Source organism: Arvicanthis niloticus, chromosome 12, assembly GCF_011762505.2.
Source record: "Arvicanthis niloticus isolate mArvNil1 chromosome 12, mArvNil1.pat.X, whole genome shotgun sequence".
Lineage (NCBI taxonomy): Eukaryota > Metazoa > Chordata > Mammalia > Rodentia > Muridae > Arvicanthis > Arvicanthis niloticus.
The window spans coordinates 25,627,586-25,635,755 of NC_047669.1; the positions used below are offsets into that span (position 1 = coordinate 25,627,586).

The 8,170-nt window shown below is 43.0% G+C and overlaps 1 pseudogene; it reads right to left on the bottom strand.

Annotated features, from left to right (window-relative positions):
- Positions 1-1,073: 1,073 nt before the first annotated feature.
- LOC117718034 (small ribosomal subunit protein uS5 pseudogene) lies at positions 1,074-7,918 on the bottom strand (annotated as a pseudogene).
- Positions 7,919-8,170: the final 252 nt, after the last annotated feature.

Below are 8,170 nucleotides of genomic sequence, written 5' to 3' on the forward strand. Positions count from 1 at the left end.
CTTTGGGGATTGAATTAGATTTTTAAAATTTGAGGTAGCCGTTTACCGTGTTCCGTGTTCAATTGTACTCCTTTTGGAATTAGAGCCAAACCTGATCCCTTTTCTTATGTCTTACAATCCATTGACACAAATCCCAGCACTGACTTATTTGATGGTATAGACCAAGTTCTTCATTCACTCACTCAATACTTTATTCACAATGCATTTGACATCCTTCTAGAAGGTGGAGATGCAGTTAGATGTATAGGAGGGTCTCGGAAAGTTCTTTCCAGACTATAAAGGATTAAACTAAATGACATTACTCCGTTTTTAACGACTGCCCTTTGATTGGAGGGAAGCAAGGGTGGGGTTGTAATAACTTGAAAGAGAAAGAAGGTAATGGTACTATGACCAGGTCCTGCTCTTAGCTCACAGGGGTCCTGCCCTGTCTATTGCAGTGGACACCGAGAGTGTTGGGATGAGTGGAGTGGAATCTTGACTCTTGAAAAAATAAATGAATTTACTTATTTTATGTGCATAGGTGTTTTGCTGTCTGTCTGTGCACCATGTGCATGCCTGGTGCCCTTGGAGGCTGGGGGGAGAGCATCAGATCTCCTGGGACTAGAGTTACAGGGTTGTAAGCTGCCATGTGAGTGTTGGGGAATCGAACCTGGGTCCCTGGGAGAGCAGACAGTGCTCAGTTAAGACTGCTGAGCCAACTCTCTAGAATCTTGACTCTTTTCTTTCTTTCTCTCTTTTATCCTTCCTCCCTTCCTTCCTTTTCTTTCTTTCTTTCTTTCTTTCTTTCTTTCTTTCTTTCTTTCTTTCTTTCTTTCTTTCTTTCTTTCTTCCCTTCTTTCTTTTTTCCCTTCTTTCTTTTAACAGACTTAATTAATTTATTTTTCTTGTATAAAAACCCTTATGTGTAATCCCAGCACTTGGGAGGCAGAGGCAGGCGGATTTCTGAGTTCGAGGCCAGCCTGGTATACAGAGTGAGTTCCAGGACAGCCAAGGCTATACAGAGAAACCCTGTCTCGAAAAAGCCAACAACAACAACAACAACAACAACAATAAAAACCCAAAACCAAAAATCCTTATGTGGTAGCCACAGCTGGAGCCTGGGTCCTCTGAACAGAGGTCTGGTGTGGGTTTTCACAAGATGATCAGTGAATTCCTGAGAGGGAGACTTCCAGAGGTCGGGGGTCAGGTAGCTGTAGGTCTTGGAGATGGCATCAAAGGTGGCCTTGGCAAAGTTGCTCAGGCTGGCAGTGCAGCCTCTGGCTGAAGTGTAGCAGTCGTCTATACAGGCCATCATCAGTAGCTTCTTGAGCACAGGAGCAGAGATGATGTCACTGCCTCTGAGGCAGGAATGAAACACACCAGCACAGAACCACAGTGGCCTGCCACCTTGCATGGAACAGTGTGGGGCTTGCCAATCTTGTTCCCCCAGTAGCCTCTCCACACAGAGACGATAGAAAGCTGGACCAAGATGATGGCTCCTCGGATGGCAGTGACAACCTCCATGGAGCACTTAACACCAAGACCAATGTGACCATTGTAGTCCCCAATAGCGACCCAAGCCTTGAACCTGGTTCGCTGGCCAGCCCGAGTCTGCTTCTGCACTGGCATGATTTTCTAGAACGTCCACCAATACCCTGCAAAGTGGAAATGACTAATTGTCTCTCCAGAATCGCCATTTTGAAGAATCGTGTATGACAAAACTTGAGCCCACACGTGTTTAAGCTTACTTGAGGTAGAAGAGTCTGGTTGTTCCCCGTGTAAGGGCCATTCTGTAGCAGTTTACCAAGCAGAGCACGGAGCTGTAGGCTCGCCAACATGCCTCTCTGACTTATTTGCTTTTTCTAACACAAGCAGTTCTGAGTTGGGCATGAGATACCAGATACTGTCTCAGAAGAAAGAGATGTAAGAACTTGTATCAACCGCACCGGCTTATGGAGTTCAGTCCCTCCTGCGGGTGCCCGGGAGGGTTCCCCTGGCATGGTAGAAGCCTCAAGGTTGAGAGGTGACAGGCAGTGGAGGGAAAGTGCAAACTCTGTTTGAAGTTACTCGGCTCAGATGTGCTGGGAACAGAGCTGAGAAGCAGAGAGGGAACGAGACTGGAAACGCCTCTGCTTGTTCATACGTGTCTCTTCCATGGCAGCTTTGAAGAGGAGGCTGCTGCACACGCGACTTTACTCCAATTCAGTGAGTTTTACAAGACCACAGGGGGACATGTTCCCGTTTGAACAAGCTGAAAATGTTGTAGAGCTGACAGCATAATGAGTGTTTTTTTTTTCTTTGTTTAATATTTTTGATCCAGATCGGAGAGTGGTGGTTTCTGTCATTTTTGTCCGATATTATCTTCCCTTGTATTTTCAGCTTTCTACTTTGGCTTACTAGAAGGTTTAATTTCTTATATAAGTAATAAAGCCAAACAAAAGCAATTATTTAAAATTATTATTAATGAATTTCTAAAATTATGCACTGAATACACAATTTTCCCGGTTTACTGGTTAATTTTAATCTGACTGGGTTTTTTAAGTTAAATTACATTATTAATTTCTTATTTAACTTCGTGTGTGTGTGTGTGTGTGTGTGTGTGTGTGTAGGTACTCACGTGCCACCATATGCATGTGGAAGTCAGAGGACAATAGGCAACACTTGGTTCTCTTCTTCCACCATGTGGGGCCTGGGGGATCAAACTCTGGCTGTCAAGCTTGGCAGCAAGCACCTTTACCTGCTGAGCCATCTCGCTTACTCCTAACTGGCGATTTTAGCAAACTCTTTCTCTTTCTTTTCACTTCTGCCTAGTTCTCTTTATTATAGTCTTGGTTTGTGAGTGGCCTTTGGCCTTCCACAACTTGGCAATAAGAATCGAGTGAGGACGAATTTGGCAGGTGAGGGTGAGTGTGGGTGGGGGTGGGGGTAGATAAGGAGAACCCAGATAAACTCGCCTGGATTCTATTTACGGCAGGTAGGGAAGTGAACGCATAGAATAATGTTTCTGTTCTGGCCTTGACTGACTGGTTTTCAGGACCATGTTTTCTACCATTGCTATCCAATGCTATAATGTCCTAGGTTGGTAGTCTGTGCCTATGAAGTTGAGGCTCAGGGATTTTAGGTGACTTGCCTAAGGAGAGCCAGCTGTGGTTGGAACCCAGCTCTGCTTCTGGATCCTGTTTGTGTTTTAAAACATAGCCTTCCTCTGTCTTTAGACCCGAGAACTTTAGATCAGACACTTTTCTTATTCTCTGCCAGCACGGTGTGATTGATTGTACTGGCAGAACAGCAGCACTGTTGTGGACCGGAGGTTTCCACTGTCTCCCTTCTCTCCAGTCTGTATGTCTGTATGTCTGTATGTCTGTACCTGTATGTCTGTACCTGTATGTCCTGTATGTCCTGTATGTCTGTATGTCTGTACCTGTATGTCTGTATGTCTGTACCTGTATGTCTGTATCTCTATGTCTGTATCTCTATGTCTGTATGTCTGTATGTTGAAATTCTAACCTCCAGTGATGCGGTGCCTTTGGTAATCAGGTAGACTGTGTAGGTGAAACCCTGATGAATGGGATTGTGGACATTTGAAAACAGGCCCCAGAGAGTTCTCCATCACCCCTTTTCTTTCAAGTAAAGCTCTGTGAAGAATCTGAAGCCTGCACCAGGAAAATGGTTCTCAGCAGGGCCTGCCATGCCTGCTCTCCAATCTCAGATACTCCAGTCCCCAGGGCTGTGTGAAATACATCATTGTAGCTTATAAAACATCTAGCCCAGCCTTCCACCCCTGGCCCGGATATTGGTGGCTGGAGCAGTCTCCCAGCCGATCTGCTCCCCTCTGGAAACTGAGTCTGGAGGCACCCTAGGGAGGTCACAGACCGCAGAGCAGCAGAATACACAGCCTTGGTGTATCTACTCATCAAGCATACTGAGCAGACCTGCCCAAACCTCCGATGTCCTGTAATTCCATCTGGATGCAGTAAAGACACAGTGTCAGAGGCTTATCAATTTACTCTTCTCCCCACCCCTCTTCTAATATCTCAATGCCCATAATCAGCTTGAAGAAGTTAAAGAAGAGTCAGCGCCCCTATTCCCTGGGCTTGGGGACTAAGGTGGTTAATATTGGTCTGTCTGTCTAGGGAAAAGTAGTGGTTTTGTTGAAACAGGGAGGATTAGCTAGGACTTACTGCATAGCCATAACCTATTGGTAGAAATCTGTATAATTAATATCAAGATGAAGTTATAATTTCATAAATGGTACAAAATTTACTTTGATTTCAAATTTAAGGTTTTCATTGGTATGAGCTTCTTATTGATATAAAAGTGAGATGAATATTGATACTCTCATGGGCATTGTGCCTGTATAACACATTTAGAAATACAAGGCTTAGACCCAGTCCTTCTTTAACTTTTTTAACTGATTTGGGACAGTTAACCTATGAGTTAAGGGCCTATATCAAATTCATGGCTTTGAGTTTATTGTTAGGGTGTTTTCCATATTTTATTTAGAAATAGCTGAGAGGAGTTAACAGACAACAGTCCAGTTACCTTACATGGATAGTTGGTTTTCAAAACTTCAGAAGTCCATAGAATTGACGTTACAAATATTTCTATATTAATGTTCATTTTGATTAGAGACCTGTCTGCTCCTGACAGCTTCCCGTCTTGGATTCTAAGACGAAATTGAGCATCCTTGGAGTTACTCCAGTTGTGCGGTGACAACCACTAGGCAAGAATTGCCTCTTCCCATCTACAGACAAATTACTGTCCAGAAAAAGACACACTTGCAGAATAGTTGACCGATTATATCTGCCTAGACAGAGTAATCAGCCCTTAATAATCCTGCATCACTAAGGTCTGTCAGATGATTCTGGGCCAGAAGGCCGAAGATTTGATGCTCCAACGTTCGGTAGTATAGGGGCTTTCCAGGTCTTCAGTGGTCTCTATAAGTTGGCTAAGTTTTAGAAGCTATGCTTAGTGCTTCCCATAATTTCAGTTAACTCAGTCATTCTGGATTTCTGACGGGGTTGAAGACCTATAATCTCATAGCCAATCCTGGCTATTTACTTTGAGAGAAAAGATCTGAGTGGATTGTTTTCAGCTGACATTCATTCTAAAGCCAAGAAAAAAGCCAGCTTCAAAACAAAGTGTTTTAGTTAGGAGAGATGACAGAGGTTCTGGTTAGTCAACAAAATGATGGACTGGGTATTAGGACTATCTTGTACTTCACTGGTACAATTAGGAATAATTAGGCTCTAATTGCATTTTGAGAGAAAAGTTTATTCTAACAGGAGGGGTGAAGCTAGGTGATGAGAGAGAGAAGGGGGCGGGGGGGACATGGAGGCAGATGTTCGTGTGTCTCTACCAGTCAAAGATAGTTTATATATCTAGGTTGGGTATTGGGTTACACTTCTGATTGAGCATTACCAAACTTATAAAGCCTTTGATTAACATTTTTAAAAAATGTATAAAAGCAAAAAGGAAAAGGGGGCATGGGATAGGGGTTTTCTAGGGAGGGGAAATGGGGAAAGGGGAGGGCATCTGAAATGTAAATAAAATATAAAAAAAAAAAAGAGGAAAAAAAGGAGAGAGAGAGAGAAAAAAAAGAAATTAACTAGACCCAAAGACTATACAACTCAATGAAGTCCTATACTGTTTTTTTTTTTTTTTTTAAATTGGAAGAGTTTCATTTATCATTAAATTCCTTCTATATTTTCTGGCTACAAAAAAAAAAAAAAAAAAAAAAAAAAAAAATCTAGCCCAGTCAGTACTCAGTTGTAGATCCCAGTTGACTCACCGCTCTTTGTTCATATTCTGCACATGAAGTCACGTGCCTCATGTCAGTTCAACAGGGCAGAGGTGATTAAGACATTTGACAGATAAGGACACAGAAGGTAGGATCTATTGTTTAGAACTCAGTGAGCTCTCTATGCCCCTGGATGCCAGAGCACACGCACGCACACACTTGCCTGGCAATGGGACTGGTGCCTGTCTAAGGTCAGCAGGCCAGAAGACAGACAATGACTGCCCTGGCCTGCTAGTTCCCAGGAGCCCCCTGCGGGGTCATGCCTGCCCTCTCCCTTCCTGCTGCTGTGTGCTGCCTCTGTTTCTTGCCAGGGAGGCAGAGACCTCCTGGGGCTCTGATGGCAGCCTCCTGTCTTGTATCACTCTCAGGTCAGGGCTTCATCTGGGCCTTCCCTTCCACTGGTTCCTTTTCTCTTTAGTTTTCTTTGCTTGCTGCTGTGATCATCAGCTCAGAGGCTCCCTGTGCTCTGTAGTGCTCCACAGACATGATGGAGGAGGGTTGAGAAAAAAAGGAAACTATGATTGTCCCATCAAAACCTCCAGACGATTCATAAAAACTACATATACTACACTTTATATTTTATGCACATAAAGTTTAGTTTATAAATTAGATACAGTAAGATATTAACAGTAATGGTACTAAAATTGGACAATTATAAGGTTATCCATATAAAACTCATTTGAAACATATGAGCTATTTATGTCTAGAGTTTCCTGTTTACTATTTTGGGATCGTTGTTGACTATGGGTAAATAAGTTTATGAACAATGAAGCTGGTTAAACAGGGACTACTGTGGCCCAGAGATGGGGACTCAGGGCTTCCTGGCTGTGTGGTAAGAATTCATCTTCCCTTTTCCCATTTCATCTTCTCCTGTCAGAACAGAGCCTGGACTGGTGGTTGCTGAGTTTCTCCTTGAAATTCACATGCCAGTCTCCACACACAACTCATGTAATGCTGTGGTCTCCTCTCTCTAGCTTCTGGAAAAAGGCAGATGCTTCTTCTGTTACTCAGAACACATGGGACTGAGGATTGTTGGGAGTAACAATATGGTTTATATTTTCTAATAGAAAGGAAAGATTGTCTGCTCTTCACAACGCTGACAAACTAAAGGAACACTGGCCTTATTCAGGTTGCCACCTGAGCTCAGCTGGGACACAGCAAAAGTCTGGTGTGCCACTGCCCAAAGCAAGAAGTCAATGAGAAACACAACCACGTCTGCAAGCTCAGACTTGGTTAGGAAGAGAGTAAAGATGGGAGGTAGGGCCAACTCTATGGGGAAATGTATTATTATTTTTTTTTATAAGCTCTGAAGAACAGAATTCCCTTTTCATTTAGAAGTCAGTGAAAACAAAAAAAACTGAACAATAAATCCTCCGGGGGTTATAAATGTGTGAGCTTAGCATCACAGCTGCACATAAATGCCCACAATATCTCCTCCAGGTTTCAGTCTCGATTTGGATTTTTATCATTCACTTTCTCTTTTGTGTTCTTTTTTTTTTTTTTTTTTCCTACTCAAAGAGAGGTGGCAGACCTTATTTTTCTTTCAAGCCTTTGCCTTAAAGAGTTTTACAGTTTTCTGCCGTGAATTCGAATTTCAACAGTTTATCTTTTTACAGCTCCTTCCTGGGATTAGCTAAGTCCCAGTTTGCTCCAACCACAAGCACCTGCTCCTGGAACTGGAGCCAAAGTCGGTGTCCAGCTGAAAAGATGGCATCGCTAGCATCTTCCAGTGGAGTCTTGTGTACCACTACTCTTAAGCTTAGGGGATGAGATAGCTCCTTTCTCTACCCTTACTATTGGTTTCTGAAGAAATTCAAAGGTCAAACAGTAGCTGAAGGAGAGAGTAACAACTGGAGTTTATCTGACCTCCATCACTGGAGGTTAGGATGCCAACATACACACTCAGGGGAAGAGAGACAGCAGGAACATCCAGTCCACAAGAGCACCACTGTTCTGTCAGTAAACGATACCACCTAGGTGGCAGAGCATGAGTTAGAATTTAGTGGGTGCTCTACCACCTGCATGAGAGAAACCTCAGGGGAAATTTTCTTTGAAGGATGGGGAGTTAGATTCCTTGATGGACAGGCAAGGACTATTTAAAAAAGATAGTCAAATAACTGGCTTTTCTCTCACCTTCATGGCTGGAGACAAAGGAAGTTAAAACATAGGCCTGGCAGGGTTTTTGTTCTTTTAGGGATTTTTATTTTATTTTATTTTTTTATTTTTTATTTTTTATTTTTTTCCCTGATAGAAGGGTTCCCTGCTGGTGGATCAGTCTGGTTTGACAAGTTCAAGGCCAGATCAGGACTTGTTTATCCCCAATTTGTAGACATGTCATCCCTGTCTTTGTTCAAACTGACCAACCCTCAGTTGAAGGATGAAGTCTACTCA